This window comes from Eschrichtius robustus, chromosome 19 (assembly GCF_028021215.1).
Source record: "Eschrichtius robustus isolate mEscRob2 chromosome 19, mEscRob2.pri, whole genome shotgun sequence".
Lineage (NCBI taxonomy): Eukaryota > Metazoa > Chordata > Mammalia > Artiodactyla > Eschrichtiidae > Eschrichtius > Eschrichtius robustus.
The window spans coordinates 17672582-17689343 of record NC_090842.1 but is presented as its reverse complement, the minus strand read 5'-3'; the positions used below and the strand labels follow the sequence as shown (position 1 = coordinate 17689343).

The 16762-nt window shown below is 44.1% G+C and overlaps 1 protein-coding gene across 2 annotated transcripts in view; it reads left to right on the top strand.

Annotated features, from left to right (window-relative positions):
* Positions 1-16762, top strand: part of WWP2 (WW domain containing E3 ubiquitin protein ligase 2) — a 145108-nt gene that overhangs the window by 60985 nt on the left and 67361 nt on the right. The window lies entirely within an intron of this gene.

The following is a 16762-nucleotide window of genomic DNA, read 5'->3' as shown; positions in this document are numbered from 1 at the left end:
GTAAGACACCTCCCTCCTTGTGAATGAGGAGGAACCTGGAAGTTGCTTAGAGCTCTTGAAAACATGTTGGGAAGCGGCGAGGAACAATTTATGTTAGAAACGGTTGGAAATTTCCAGAAAGCTTATAACTGACTTATAAGACTTACAAGTATGTTAAGATGGCCCAGGGAGGAATACAAAACTCAGGATTCTCGGAAGGGTCAAGGGTGCCTTGAGAAAGGTTGGGACTGACTCAGTTGGTTATTTGGCTGAGAGGAACTGTTGAACAGAGCTTGACGGCTTTTTATGCATCAGGTACGGTAGCCACAGTTATCCTTCCAGGATGCACATAGGAACACTTAGAGCAGTGGTTCCTTGTATGTGAAATTTTCTGTCTGTACATTTCTATTTGCGGGGGTGATCCATGATTCCCTTTGGAGTGTTAGTTAAGACCTCCTGCACACAGAGTCTGACCTGTATTATACTTGTTATATACATCCCAAATGACTTAATTTTATTTACCGACATTCCCATCTTATACCTGCGTTAATGGTGCAAACTCCTCTCCACGGTCACTGAATTCCCAGGCAGAGGAATAGTTTTAAGTGTATTTGAGAGATGGGGAGGAGGTTGGGAACCTGCTTTTTTTTTAAAAAAAAATTATTTATTTATTTATTTATTTATTTATTTTTGGCTGCGTTGGGTCTTCGTTGCTGTGTGCATGGGCTTTCTCTAGTTGTGGCGAGCGGGGGCTACTCTTCGTTGCGGTGCACAGGCTTCTCATTGCGGTGGCTTCTCTTGTTGCAGAGCACGGGCTCTAGGTGCGCGGGCTTCAGTAGTTGTGGCACACGGACTCAGTAGTGATGTGGCTCGCGGGCTCTAGAGCGCAGGCTCAGTAGTTGTGGCGCACGGGCTTAGTTGCTCCGCGGCATGTGGGATCTTCCCGGACCAGGGCTCGAACCCGTGTCCCCTGCATTGACAGGCAGATTCTTAACCACTGCACCACCAGGGAAGTCCCGGGAACCTGTTTTATTGTTTATTACAATGTACAAAATCCCCAGACATTTTAAGGAAATTTTAAGGAAAAGAATCATACGGAATGTAGTTTGTATCTGCAGAGAGTAGGCGAATAACTGGTAAAAATCCTCCCAAACAAACCCTGGGCAGTGGGGGAATAATGCTTTAAGAAACAAAGCATATTTTAGTCAATACCCACAGCATCTGGAAAGATCCCTCTGAGGACAGCCTTCAGCCTCTCTGGATTTGGTTGTTTTGAGGGTTTGTGAGGTCTTGATGCTTGGCAGGCGTCAGGAACAAGAGAGGGTTGGATGTTTGGATCTTTTGTCTATAGCATCATTAGAAGCAGAGGTGCTATTTGCCTGTCGTCTTTTCTCCAAGCCTCTGCAAAGGTCTTAATTACCTCATACCATGAAGACTAGTCATCTAGTGAGTCACAGAGAAGAGTGATTTGAAGGTTGAGATAAGTAGTTGACTCTCACAGGGTAAGGACCAACGATATAACTGGCAAATCTTATATCAGCAAAGGCATGATTGGCACCCAGAGCTAGAGAAAAGAAAATCTCTTCAATGGTGAGTAGCTGGTGGAGAGGAACACCTCAGACATTCACTCTGAGAATGATGCCTTCTTAGCTCTGGTGTTAGTAACTACCATCTTGGTCTTTTAGCTGACTTGGAAAATTGGTGTCAAACACAACTGATGTCACTTAATTTGGGGCTGGAGGGCAGTGTTCAGCTCTTAACGTTTGGACTTAAGTTCTTGACCTATTTGTTGCTCTCTGAAGTTCTCTAGTTGATAGACCTTGAACTTTACATGTCTGGATAGCCCTTCTTTGCTGATGTTTGTGTTGAGGATTCTTGAGTGTTACAGCAGCAGGCAGACTTCAACAGAAAATCGGGCGCATTTTTGCCCATAACACGTGGCGGACGTTCAATGCTAGTTAATTGTTAGCGGGCAGATTGCCTTCTAGGTAGCTGAAGCCGTGTGGGAGTCCTCCTCCGCCTGCCCAGCTACTGCAGCATTTTCCATGCATGGCCTCTGAATTTTCACAGGCCTCTGCCATCTAAGTATTTATTGTGTGTTCTCATGGAACCTGCTGCCATTCAGCAGCAAACACTTTTGGATGTATGGCCCAAAGGCAGTCTCTCCTGCATCCTTAAGAACCCCCTTTCCCCATTGCTGCCGCATTTACGAAGGTCACCGTGCACACAGGGGGTAGCAGAGTAGTCTGCTGGATGAGTGTGAGGCTCTGGAATCAGGTGTAGATTGAATCCTGGCCTGTCATTTACTTGCTATACAATATTGGACAAGTCACTGAAATGCTCAGCCTCTAATTTTTTTCAAGCGGGAAATGGGGACATCGCCTGCCTCACAGGGTCATTGTAGGAATTAACTGAGATGAGTTCTGTCAGTCTGAGGGCCTTGCACACTGGGAATGCTCAGTGAAGGTGGCCGGGAGTTGCATCTGGAGACTGTCTTTTGCGCCCCACATCCCCACACCCAAACCTGGGAAACACGGCATTACTGAAGCATTCCCGTCCAGGAGACTGTAGTTAGGAGGGTGGTGAATCTAACCTTCAGGATTCAAGGACAGTCCTCCACTGTCCTTGGTTTCCTGTGGCAGAGAGAATGACGGGCTTCTGCTTGCCGCCTCCCAGACTAAATATTTAGCTTTCGCCGTCTGAATGGTAGGTTTTTCTTGGACTTTGGTGCTATTCTCCATGATCAAAGGTGCTCTGATGTGCCCGTGAAGGTGAAGATTACACTGTGAAAGCAGCCTTTTCCTCTCCTTCCCCTGCTTTATAAAGCCATAGAACTGGAACCGTGTGAGAGTTTTATCTTAAAGGTTCATCTACCCAAGCTCATCCAGCAAAGCTACCATGTGCTTGCTAAACAAGGCCTCAAAGCTCCGTCTCTTACTGGGATCTTTCTCACTATTTAGGGATCATCAGGTGAAACATCTCTAGTTGTTTTGCCATCTGAGCTGCCACATGGAAGCCAGCATGGGATCGCCACCCGTGGCATAAATTTATTAGCAGACAGACCACGTTAGTATACAGTCGGTGGGTCTGGCTGAGTAAAGAAAGAGTTAATATCGTACATCGTTGTTTAGTCCTACACTGAAATGCTGTCCCATAACAAAAATGGAGGAAAGATAGTTGCATCATTGTGGTAGAATCTCAGAAACATAATGTTGAACAAGAGCAGCAGATCACAGAAAAAATACATAGTATGATGTCATTTATGTAAAGTTCAAAAATGTAAATTGAAACCATGTATTTTTTATGGATACCTTCATAGGTGGTAAAACTATAAAAATTGGAAGGGAATGCTAATTAACCCTGAATTCAGGAGGATGGTTGTCACTGGTGGGTTTAATGAGGAAAAAGCACAGTGAAAGCTTCTGGGTATGGGGGATGCTATTTCTTGGCCTTGGGTGTTCATTTTATTATTCTTTTTTCAACTGACTATATATTTAATATATTCTTTGGTTTACACTGTATATTTCATAATACAAAAACTGTCATCCACCAACCTAGGTAAACTGTATAGTGATGGTGTTAGGTTGGAGAAATTGTTGTGTGCCATCGAGGTAGACAGATTTCAGAACTGAGGGTTTTTCCAGGCTCGATAATGACCACTCATTTCTCTTCTGCCCAGTTTATCTTTATAGCAGTGGAGCCAGTGATTCTAAGGCGATGCTTCACGTTGGCCTTGCCGGCTGTGCTCCTGTTACTTAGAAATCTCAGGTGGGAGAATTTAGTTTGGGCCTTGGGAAAGGGTTCCAGATGAAAGCTGGTCACTGCCAGATCATGTGTCAGAACAGCACTAATCTTGGGGGCCCAGGAGGGCCGGCCTGATACCCTTTGGTGTTTGGAGCAGGGACCGTTACGTGGTGTACCCAGGGCTCCGTCTGTGAGTGTGCCGTCCTGCCCTGCGTCCTCAGCCAGCGTTCCTTATTCCAGTGTGTTACGGAGCCCCCTGGGAGAGTGTGTGCTAGTTGGCACGGGGAGGGCCTACCACACCCTTTAATAATCCCCCAGTGTTTATTTTATTTTGCTGGAATGAGGGCCAGCTTGGGAACCATGCCTAAGTCAATGCAGGCTTTGCAGTTCTCATGTGTGCCCGGTGTCGTGCACACATCGCCTTGCACGAGGCCTGCCAGAAGCATGGCGTCTGCTCTCCACAGTGAGCGCGCAGCCTTCGTGGCGTACACGATGTATATGAAATGGCGCGCGTCACGGGAAGCTCAGAGAGAGGGGAGATGAGCGTGTGGAGAGGGAGAGACTGAGGCGAGGGTGGGCGTGGGTTTGCAGAGAGACCCTTGTCCACTGTCCGAAGGTTCAGTGCAGTGTCGTAGGGGCTAACTCGTGAGGGTGCTAACTAGTGAACTAGAGAGGCTAGTGCTGGGGTGGACGTGGAGGGGGAAAGAACCCAGCAAGGGAATCCACCCTGGTAGCGGCAGCTCTCTTCAGAGCTACCGTTAGGTTAGAAAAGCCAGGACTTTGGAGTCCCTCTGTGGTTTGCCGATTCTTCATCGCCTGTGATTTTCCCCCCCCTCCCCAACTATTACATGAAAGCAGGGAGTTGAGGTGATGTCACCCAATGGGTGAAACCATAGGACTGCCCGCGAGCGCCGCTGCTGCTCCAAGCATAGCCTTAAGATTTCTTCTGACTTGAGTAACTAGCTCCACCATCTAGAATCCCTGTAGATTTTCCATCGTCATACAGGGAAATGGTACCAACAAATGGAAGAATGCATTGAATTTGCTTTTAGGTTCCTAAAGTTTTTCATTAATAGGTCTGAGAACTGTGAAAGGGATCTTGGTTAAGAATCTAGACACAGGGGCTTAAATAATTAATTTTTCTTTATTATGTATTATGTACATATTTACTGTAAGAGTATATGTGAATGCGTGAGTGTGTGCATGTGTTTGGTGTGAAGGGCTGCAGGCCTCCCTCCTCCATCAACTGTCACTACTGGGCAGTGTTGTTTGGAATCTAGATTTTAACAAGCTCCCACACGATTCTTTTACATGTGAAAGTTCAGACCCTCCTGTAATAAGTTTTCATCCAGCCTCCTTTCCTCTCTCCCTTTTTATCCTGCTTTGATGAAAACATATCAGATTTATTGACTCCCTTGCCTTGGCATCAGTGACCTCTTGAGATGTAAAAGAGCTGTAATCTCGGCGGCATAGAAAGGCGCAAGAGCTCTGGTGAGCTCTAAATAGCTCATCAGCTGTGTCTGCAGACAGCCTAGCCCAGAAAGGAAAGAAAAATAAACTTAACGGGGCCTGAGACTGCTGGGAACACTGCTGGGAGTCCTTGGAGTGCCAGCGGGGACTGGGAAGCAAAGCTAATGGGGTAACGAGGGGTGGATAGGAACTGAGCCTTCAGGCACTCTCTGTCATTGTTGGCCACTGTCACCTGACCTTCCACTGAGATGACTAAAGGCTACTTGATTCGGAGCTGTAGTCATGTGGCGATGTCACCCTGTCAGCATGACATTGAACCCAGCATCTTTACAGTTCAGGCCTCCCACACAAGAGCTGTTACTTAAAATCTAGCTGTAGCCTCACTACGATTGCTGGGGACGAGAAAGGAGTAAGAAAAGGAATACGTGTACTTCATTTACTCTTGCATTGATAACTAAGATCCGGTCCCTGCACACAAGGAGCTCTCAGGGCTCCCTTCTGAGCAGGTGGTGTATAAGGAATAGGATTGAGACTGTGGACAGGAGCCCCACTGCGTTCTCAAAGGCAGACATCGAAAAGTTATCCTGGAGATTAATTACACATTCATTTATACATTAACTTATTAATTCTGCGCTAATTAAAATTATGCATTATGCATTATTGTACATTTTTTTTTGTTTGCTTTTGGCCATGCTGCGAGGCTTGTGGGATCTTAGTTCCCCGACCAGGCCCCCGGCAGTGGAAGCACAGAGTCCTAACCACTGGACCGCCAGGGAATTCTCTATTGTACGTTTATTTATTCAGATCCATTTATTTCATTGGTCTTTACTGGGCATTTCTTCTGTATGAGCCCAGAGAGGTGTGGTATGTGCCAGAAAGTAAGGCAAGTATCTGAAGTATCTGCAATTGGAGGCAATATTCGTTCCACAGACATGAGTGCCAGGCTGTGAGCTAGGTTGTGGTGATAAAAAGATGAAAAGCCACGGCCCCTGACATCGAGGACTGGCATCCAGTAGGAGACAGAGACACAGGTGAGAATTCCATTTTAGTGCAATGGACCCCATAGTGATGGTGAGTGAAGACAGTGGAAAGTTTACCTGAATCTACCTGGCGGGGTTTAGGGGAAAACCTCACACATTTGAGCTGTACTTGTAAGGAGTTCGCAGACCAGTGAAGTGGGGGTAAGGGAAGTCACTCAGGCTGAGGGAGCAGCGTGGGAAAATGCAATGGAGAAAAAGAGAACTTGGCATATTCGAGGACATATTAGTCATTTGGTAATGTTGACACATAGATATTCAGGACGATAGCTGAAGCAAACCATGGTTTGCAGGTCACATCCAGGCTGCCACCTGTTTGTTTGTTTGTTTAGAGCAGTGTTAGGTTCATAGCAAAACTGAGTATGAGGTACAGAGATTTCCCATATACCCCCTGCCCCACTTACACACAGCCTCCCCTGCTATCAGCATCCCACACTAGAGTGGTGCGTTTTGTTACAATCGTTGAACCTACGTTGACACATCATTATCCCAAATGATGATGAGGGACTTTATCCCCCAACGTCCATAGTTTATATTAGGGTTCATTCTTGGTGTTGTACACTTTGTGAGTTTTGACAAATGTATGGTGACATGCATGCACCATTATAGTATTATGCAGAATACTTTCGGGGCTCTAAAAATCTCCTGTGTTTTGCCTATTCATACCTCCCTCCCTATTAATTCCTGGCAACTACTGATCCTTTTACTGTCTACATAGTTTTACCTTTTTCTAGAATGTCATATAATTGGAATCATAAAGTTTGTAGCTCAAACTTGTCTCCTTTCACTTAGTAATATGCATTTGAGGTTCCTCCATGTCTTTTCATGGCTTGATAGCTCATTTGTTTTTTAGCACTGAATAAAATTCCATTATCTGGATGTACCATGGTTTATTCATTCACCTACAGGAAATCTTGGTTGCTTCTGAGTTTTGACAATTATGAATAAAGCTGCTATAAACATCCCTGTGCAGGTTTGTCTGTGGATGTGTTTTCAACTCCTTTGGGTAATACCAAGGAGAGCAATTGCTAGGTTGTATGGTAAGAGTGTGAGAGTATATTTAGTTTTGTAAGAAATTGCCAAGCTGTCTTCCAAAATGGCTGTACCATTTTACATCCCTACCAGCAATGAATGAGAATTCCTCACCAGCATTTGGTGTTGTCAGTGTTCCAGATTTTGGCCATTCTAATAGGCACGTAGTGGTATCTCATTTGCATTTACCTGATGATGTACGCGGTAGAGCAGGTTTTCATATACTTATTTGCCATCTGTATATCTTCTTTGGTGAGGTGTCTGTTCAGGTCTTTTGCCCATTTTTTAAATCAGGTTTTTCCTTTCTTTATTGTTGAGTTTTAAGAGTTCTGATAACAGTCCTTTATCAGATATGTCTTTTGCAAATATTTTCTTCCAGTCTGTGTCTTGTCTTCTTATTCTCTTGACCACCTCTTTTTGTAAATAAAATTTTATTTGAATACAGCTATACTCATTCATTTACATATTATCTATGGCTACTTTCACGCTACAATGGCAGAGTTAAATAGGTGTGACAGAGACCATATGGTCTGCAAAGCCTAAGATATTCACTGTCTGGCCCTTTACAGAATGCTGATCCCGGCTGTGGGAGATGGTAAGAAGGTGAGACCAGTTCACAAAGGGTTATGCTTTGCTGAGGACTTCAGATTTTATTCTTTGGAGATAGGGAACCACTGAGTTCTGAGCAAGGGCATGTTGTGTTATTTCTGTGGTAAATTATTCAGGTAAGTATCTGCTGGATGAATTTGAAGTTGTATCAGTTAGGGTTCATTGCAGGAAACAGAAACCACTCTAGGTATTTTGAGCAGAAAGGGATTTAATATGGGGAATTAGGTCTTTATAAAAGTCACTGGGTGGGCTGGAGGAGAAATGAGCCCCTCCCCATCCTTGGTTTCAGGGTCATAGTCCTGTGGTGGCAATCCAGACAGATGTCAGGAAACTTCTGCCCCTCCAACCATTGCATGTGCATGAAGTGGTGTCCAGGCAGTGAAGCAGGGAGACTGCTGGAACTACTGACAGCCATCACCACCACCAGAAGAGTGGTCTCTTCCTTTCTTCTGCTTTCCAAATCTCCTGCAAGAGCTTCTCATTGGTGCAACCTGAATCACTTCCAGAACCTAGGGACGTGGTAGTCTGAGAGTTTTCTAGCTCATGCAGTGAGGGGACAGGACAAGGGACACATGTGGAATAGAAGAAGGTAGGAATGTCTGACACAGTGGTGGTTGAGGCTAGACTCAGGGGCCAATAAGAGGACTGCTGTGGGAACTGGTGAGATAGGAGTGGATGACTAGCTGTGGGTGGTGGCAGATTAGGGAGGAAATAAGAGAAAGACCTAGGAGGTGTAATCATTGAGCAGGACTGGGTGACTCACTAGTGAGACAGGGTGGAGGATGAGGAGGCATATAGGGGACTCCCAGCCTCTTGGATTGAGATGCCATTCATGGAAATAAGAAATGCAGGAGGGGAGCAGCTTATGAAGCTGTCACTTTAAGGTGGCATCCCCCATGATGGTTGTGATTGGTGCTTAGCAGGCTCTGTGGAACTGGGACGGAGTCATTCCTCTAAAAGTGTATCCATAGGAGGAGGAATGCAGAGCAAAACAAACTTAGGAGATACAGAGCAAATCAAAGTGTATTCCTGAGGGTGAACAACGGGGCCAATATAAGTGTCTCCACGATTTAGGGGACGGGGTGAAATTTCTATTGTACTTTAACTAGATCTGTGTCTGGATTTTAGCACTTCTCAGTCCCAGAAAATTGTGATTGAAAGGGAAAGAGTTTAGAGAGAAACCAATAAAAAGAGTATGGGTCTCAGAGAAAGGATTTTTTAGTCATGGGAGCTTGGGCAGTTTGGGTATGGGATGATCAAAGATTGGAACAGAACTGACTGCAAATGCTTTGGACAGATGTGGATGGTGGGGGAAAGGGTTGTTGAAGCCGTGGTGTTTGTGGTTGTGGTTTGGTGAGGTGGTTAGACTTTTCCTTTAGGATTCTGTTGGCACTGGATGTCTCCTTTTGAAAGTGCCAAGGTCTGTGGAAGTGGAGATTTGGGGTTTGGTTTAGTGACTGTCTTTATGATGGCATGCTCCATAACCTAAATAGAACGACTCCTTTCAAACACTGGAACAATTCTATATTTAGGTTTTTCATTTTGCGTTAGGTAAAAATAGTCACAGAACTGAAGCACATAATTTATATTGCTTTACGCTCTACATGCCACAGGGGTTCCTGAAGTTGTTATGTACCCATAACTTACTGAAAATATAATGAAGATATTAGTCTTAATATTCTTTGGGTCGCCCATCCTTATCTCTATTTGTGTATTAGTTTGCTTCATTCTGGCATCCGCCGCTATCATTCTGCCAAAATTACAGCCACAAAAGCCCAGCTGACTTGTCTGCAGGTTTCACCTGTGGACTCGTCCTTTCTGGAAAAGTTACCTGCCTTGGCATCTATAGTAGTGTGGAATCCCAGAGTGTTCCTCTTTTTTCTGGTTTTATTGATGTTCATTATTTAAAAAACAAATTTGATCCACGTGAAAAAAAAATATAAATGTATTACACAATAGCAGGATGTGCAATTATATAATGCAGTCAAGAGAGGTATCATTAAGAAGGTGACCTATAAGCAAAGATTTGAAGAAGGTGAGAGATTTATCCATGAGGCTATCTCAGGGAAGAATGTTGGGCAGAGCAATGGCTCTTGCAAAGGAACCGAGCTGGGAGTGTGCCTTTGGAGTTGAAGGAGGCCAGTCTGGCTGGAGTGGAGGGAGTGAAGGGAAAATAGGAGGTGACAGCAGTAACAGGTAGGGCCAGATTATATCCATGAATTTCTTTCCTTTTTTTAAAAATAAATTTATTTATTTATTTTTGGCTGCGTTGGGTCTTCGTTGCTGCGCATGGGCTTTCTCTAGTTGTGGTGAGCAGGGGCCACTCTTCGTTGCGGTGAGCGGGCTTCTCATTGCGGTGGCTTCTCTTTTGTTGGGCTCTAGGCACACGGGCTTCAGTAGTTGTGGCGCACGAGTTTAGTTGGTCTGCGGCATGTGGGGTCTTCCCAGAACAGGGCTCAAACCTGTGTCCTCTGCATTGGCAGGCTGGTTCTTAACCACTGTGCCGCCAGGGAATTCCCATGAATTTCTGCGTTACGTATTTCAAGGTTATTTTGTCCACAATACAAATTTGAAGTACGTCTTGTGGGCGAATTGAACCTTTTATCCTTATCTCACGATCTTCTCTTTTTCTAGAGCTTTTTCTCTTAAAATTTATTTGTTCTGAGCAATAAAAAGGAACAGGCTACAACAACATGGATGATTCTCAAAAGCATTATGCTAAGTGCAAGAAGCCAGACACAAAAAGCTACGTTCTATGTGACTCCATTTACATAACATACTGGAAAAAGCACAATTATTAGGACAGAAACCAGTCAGCAGGTGTTGGGAATTGAGGGGAGGGATTGACTGCCAAGGGCACCAAGAAGTTTTGGGGGGCGATGGAAATGTTTTATGTCGTGACTGTGGTGGTGGTAACACGATTGTATGCGTTTGTTAAAACTCACTGAACTGCACCCTTAAAAAGGGTGAATTTGACTATATGTATTAATAAATACGCCTGAATTTTAAAAATCATTTAAAAAATCTGTTTGGTTTGACATTAACATAGCTTCCCCAGCTTACTTTTGTTTTGTATTTTCTCAGCATATTTTTCCCCACACATTTAGTTTCAGCCTTTTGGATGCTTATATATTAGATGGTGTTGCTTGCAACAGCATTTAATGGGATTTTTAACAAATAGTATGAGGTGGGTGGGAGGTTGGGAAAAATAGGTGAAGAGGATTAAGAGGTGCAGACTTCCAGTTATAAAATAAATAAATCATGGTGACATATGTACGATGTAGGGAATATAGTCAATAATATTGTAATCACTTTGTATGGTAACAGATGGTAACTAGACATTTTGGTGATCAATTCGGAATGTATGTAAATGTTGAACCACTATGTCGTATACCTGAAACTAATGTAATTTGTATGACAACTATATTTCAATTAAAAAAACAAGGTTGAAAAAAACCCCAAACCAATATGATAACTTTTATCTTTAAGCTCTCACGGTTAGTCCATTTATGTTTCTTGTGATTCTCGATATCTTTGGAGTTTTCTCCAGAGATGCTGTCTTTTTATCTTCTTGCCTTTTAATTGCCAGCTGTCCTGCCTTCGTTGTTTCCCTTTGCTAAGCTAACTTTGCACTTTAAGCCTGTGTTTGGCCTGCCTTTTCTTTGTCTTGATGAGTTGAAGGTATCTTTGGCTCACTGATTATTTGATAATGGAGTGTGAAATTCTGCACCTAACGGTGTAAAGAGAACAAGAATTTCTACCCAGGCTCCCTGTCTGAAGATTTTCTGTTTTGACTTGGACTTTACTTGGACTTTTATGGCACATCTATGTGTTGGGTCTACTTTGTGTGCTTATAAATGGCCTTTGAAGGTACAACTTTAAAATGAGAAAACAACAACACTTTTAAACATGAGATTAGCGAAAGTCTAGAATAGGAGATGGTATGAATAATTGTTATTTTGTGAAGGAGAAGGGGAGATGAGGACATGGTTCTTTTTCTTTAAAATTTTACCTTAAAAAATTTACCTTAAAAAAAGTAAGCAAAAAGCTTTACTTTAAATCACATCATACAATTTTGCTTTACACTTAGAAAAGAATGGTGAACTGGGGACTCCTGAGGAGTTAGTTTTTCCTCTTCCATCTACAGCACTCCTTTTTTTGGAGGTGGGGAGGGGTACAGGGGGAGTGGTGCTGAGTTCTCAGCCAAACTCATCTGGACCTTATGCATCTTTGTGTCCCTACCAGGGCCTAGAATAGTGCTTTGCTGCACGTAGCAGCAGCTCAGTAAATCCTTGTTGAGTTGAAAGAGTCTTGTGTTCCTGCTTCTCACTTGCCAGGACTTCGGGGTGGGTCTTCCTACTGGTTTACATTCCTTGGCACCCTGACTCCCTGAGAAGTGACGGTTTCAGGGGCACAGGTTACAGGGGAGACTTTTTATCAGGATGGCCTTGTGATTTCCAAGGCTTAGCCGGACCACCAAGAATGTGGTGGGTTCCCACTGCCTGCTCCGTCTTTCCTGTTCCTCCTGTTTTTTTCTTCATGATTGATACTTGCACTTTGAACCCTTATCATGGACTGTTCTTCTCAAATCCTCGCAACTTTTAAGGTTAACATTGGAATCAGGGATAAGTTGACACATAAATACGTCTTGCTTGGAAAAAGAATGTGTGAAGTCCATGTGCCTGAACTCTACCAGGAAAGAGAGTTACTTACTCACCCTCTGAGAACAGTAATGTCCCACATATATATAGCTGTTCAAATCCCCAAGTGATGGTTGAATGTGAGGAATGCGTGTCTCATAAAGGACATTTGGATCATGGAAATGCGTCCCTAGGAGATGAGCACTGATGCCATAGGGCATCTCCATCTCTGTATAAGGCCTTCTAACAGAGTGAGGTGGGGTGCTCAGCAAGAATTACCTAGTCGTATATTTGAAAATTAGTATCTTCTTCTGTGGAAACTGACATTTATTTGTACTGAGAGGATCTATTAGTTTTCAACTGCCGTGTAACAAATCACCACAAATTTAGGGCTTAAAACAGCATCATTTGTGAGCTCACAGTTCTGTAGGTCAGAAGACCAGGACACCATAGCTGGCTGACTGGTCTCCTTAGGGTCTCACAAGGCCAAAATCAAGGTGTCAGCAGGGCTGACAAGGAAGAATTTGCTTCAAAGCTGATTCGAGTCATTGACTGAGTCATCGTAGGACTGAGTTCCCATTTCCTTGCTGGCTCTCAGTTGGGTCCTTACACAGCTCCTTATTAAGGCCATCCACATTTCTTCTCATATGTACCCCCCACCCCCACTCATCATCAAGCTGGCAAGGGTGTGTCAGATTTCCCTCGTGCTTTGAATCTCTCTGGTTTTCTCTTCTGCCCTCCACTTTTGACAACTGCTGGAGAAAGTGTTCTGCTTTTAGGAGATTATGTCATTAGATTGGACCCATCTGGATGATGTCCCTTTCTTTCTTTTTTTTAAATACATTTAATTTATTTTTTTTTATTTGGCCACACCGCATGGCAATCCCGACCAGAGATTGAACCTGGGCCCCAGCAGTGAAAGTGCCGAGTCCTAACCACTGGACTACCAGGGAATTCCCTCATGTCCCTTTCTTAAGGTCAGCTGTGCCATATAATATCATAATATTATCATATATTATTATGGTAATATCATGTGCCATATAATAATATAATCAAGGGTGTGATATATCATCATATTCCCTAGTTTTAGGCATTAGGGTGGGGTGTCTTTGGGAGGAGGGGCATTTTAGAAATTCTGCCGACCACAGAAGGTATCTTTCTTAAATGCCATATTTAATCACTTGCCTAGTCTTCACCTGTTGGAGAGCACTTGAAAATTATAGCTAGAACAAAAAAACCCATGGTAAATAAAATTTGGTTGGATTTGAAGATTGTCTTGCAATTTTAGTATACGTGTTGGCACAAAATGAGTCTAATGAAATGATTTTTATTTGTACACCCTGATGCTAGAGAATGTTTTTACATGATGTTGAGGGCTAACCTTTCTGGAAGACACTAGCTCTGACACTTCTCAATACCTGGTAGATTGTGGATTCCATCTCTCAGCACGGATTCCATTCTTTAAAAAGGTGGAGGGAGATGGGGAGGAGAGGACTGGTTGCTACGAACATGGGAAGTATTAGAGATTACAGGCCCAAGAGTGCTTTTGTGCTTGAGAGCTTGCTTCTTTTATTCATTCAGCAAATGTTTTTATATGCCTACTCTGGGGCCAAGCACATTCTAGGTGCTGGTTATACAAAGGTACACAAAACAGACAAGGTCCCACCCTCATGGGCCTTGTTGAAGTCAGACATTAAACAGATAAACATATAATCACAAATGGAAGTGCCATAAAGGAAAAGTTTAGAATGCTGTGTGAAAAGAATTCAAGGGAATTTAGTGCAGCTTGGGAGGTGAGGGACATTTAGACTAAGATTTGGATGAGAAGCCAACCGGGTGAAGAGTCCAGAGAAGAGGATGCCAGGCGAGTAGATCAGCAAAGGCTCTGAATTTTCCTTGGGAGGAGTTTAGAGGGAGGTTTGGAGGAATGTCCGTTGAACATATTCTTTTAGGAGCTTACCTCCCTCCTGCTGAATCCCTGCCTTTGCGACTTGTTGTCAGAACACTTAGAAATAACGCCCCGTGTACTGTCATCCCTGGTACCACAGGGTCCCCTGTGGTCCTTTCAGGTCTGGGGCTGTAGCACAGGGACACTCTGGGCTGGGCCAGGTTCAAACAAGATGTGATGCCAGGAGGAAGAAGGTGGAGATACTTTTCTGGCCCACCTGTAGCAGAAACTGGAGCTCCATATTCAGGGTCAGCCCTGCGCAGCTTCCTCCTGCGCATCAGTGGAGGCTGATGGTCCAACACGCTCGTCTCCTGAGCCGCTAGAGCATCCCATGCGCTTGTACCATCTCAGGACACGCGACAAACAAGTCAGGGGCTGCCCTCTGTGTTCAAGGAACCTCAGCTCATCCCCTCCTGCCCCGAGCAGGGGTGGGGTGGAACGAGACAGTGACCACTTCCCCTGGACTTCATCTCTCCTTCAGGTTTGGGAGGGCGTTTGAGCGTTCTTTTTAGTGAAGCCCAACATGCAACCTGGAATGAGATGAGGTGAGTCAAAATTTATTGTATTTTCTCTCTTAAAATGAATTTTTTTAGTCTCAGAAAGCTGCCACCATTGAGAAGTTTGCTCTATATTCCAGGTTGGGCAAAAGTAAATCACTTGTCTTTCTGTCACGTAGAATGGACTTGCAGCAGTTTTATTTTTACCTTTCCTGTCATTTCTGAGGCTGGCAGCTAGAGGTAGGATGTGGAATGGAGCCATGAATTACCCTTGGAATAACTCGAATGGCCCCATTTTTAACTCTAATTGCGCCTTTCCCTTTTCACCTCTCCTTTTTATCCCCTCCCCCTTCCCCCTCCCACCCCCCCCCCCCCCCCCCCGCCCCCGTCCACATTTGAATGAGAAGGAGGAATTGAGGCGGCTGTAGGTGGGAGCAAGTTTGCTTAGTGACGCCTCTCTGAATGGTGGAAACCGTTCCTTTTCCCATCACCGCTTCCCAGTTTTTTCCCTCCATGCTTCTATTTTAAGTGGCTGGTGGTTTTTTTTTTGTTTGTTTTTTTCCTTTTTCTTTTTCTGGTTCTTTTACTGGAAACCAGCCCAGCCTCACTCAGTTTTGTTTCCATGCTGCTATTAAAAGACAATGCCCAGTTAAGAGGACTTGGAGGAGGGGCCGCCCTTTTGGTTCTAGTCATCCAGGCAAAAATCGATTCCCTGGATTGGAGTGTGAGAAGAGTTTTAAGATTATTAGGCAATTTTTAACTTCTGTATCTGTTTTTTGGTTTGTTTTTTTTTTTGAATTTAAATGGAGGAAAACCCCACTATCAGTAGTTCTACCCTGAAACTTCTCTTTTGCTGAGCTAATGGGCCTGAATTCTGAGGTCAAAGAACCTCCCTTTAGTATCCTGGGCCTCTTTTACCAAGATAGAAAAATATGCTTGGCACCCGGTATCCGGTCAGCCACGAATTCTTGACATTTGGGAGAGATGCGTCCCCAGGCTTTGAAGAATCCCTATATTTATTAATACAGAGTGTTTGTAGAGTACTGAGTATTGCCTGAATCACATTCCCATCAAGGTTCTTGTTTTCTGGGTGTTTTATTTTTGGGAGGGGGCTATCCTCATACCATAAGTTACATGCCTTTTAAAAAATATATTTATTTATTTATTTATGGCTACGTCAGGTCTTAGCTGCGGCACGCGGGATCTTTCATTGCGGCGCACGGGCTCTTCGTTGCCTCATGTGGGTTTCTCTCTAGTTGTGGTGCGTGGGCTCCAGAGCGTGCGGGCTCAGTAGTTGCGGCGCATGGGCTCTCTAGTTGTGGCGCACAGGCTTAGTTGCCCCACGGCATGTGGGATCTTAGTTCCCCGACCAGGGATCGAACCCTTGTCCCCTGCATTGGAAGGTGGATTCTTAACCACTGGACCACCAGGGAAGTCCCGAGTTACCTGCCTTTTAAAACTTTAATTTTTTCTCACGTGGTGAGTTGTTTTTGCAGTGACTGAAACACACAAATTGCTTTTTAAAATTATGAAGATCGGTTTATGGAGGTGTACAATAAAATGCCCCCTATGCAATGTACAGTTTGATAAAAGTATAGCGTCTGGTAACCACTACCATAATCAAGATATTGGAAGTTTCATCTCTCCCAGAAGTTCCCTCATGCCCCTTTATGGTCAGCCCCTACTTCTTTCTCCAGCTACTGGCAGATACTAATGGCTTCCTTTCCCTACAGTTTTACCTCTTCCTAAATGTCATAAAAATGGATGGATACACTCTGTAGCCTTTTGTGTCTGTCTTCTTCCACT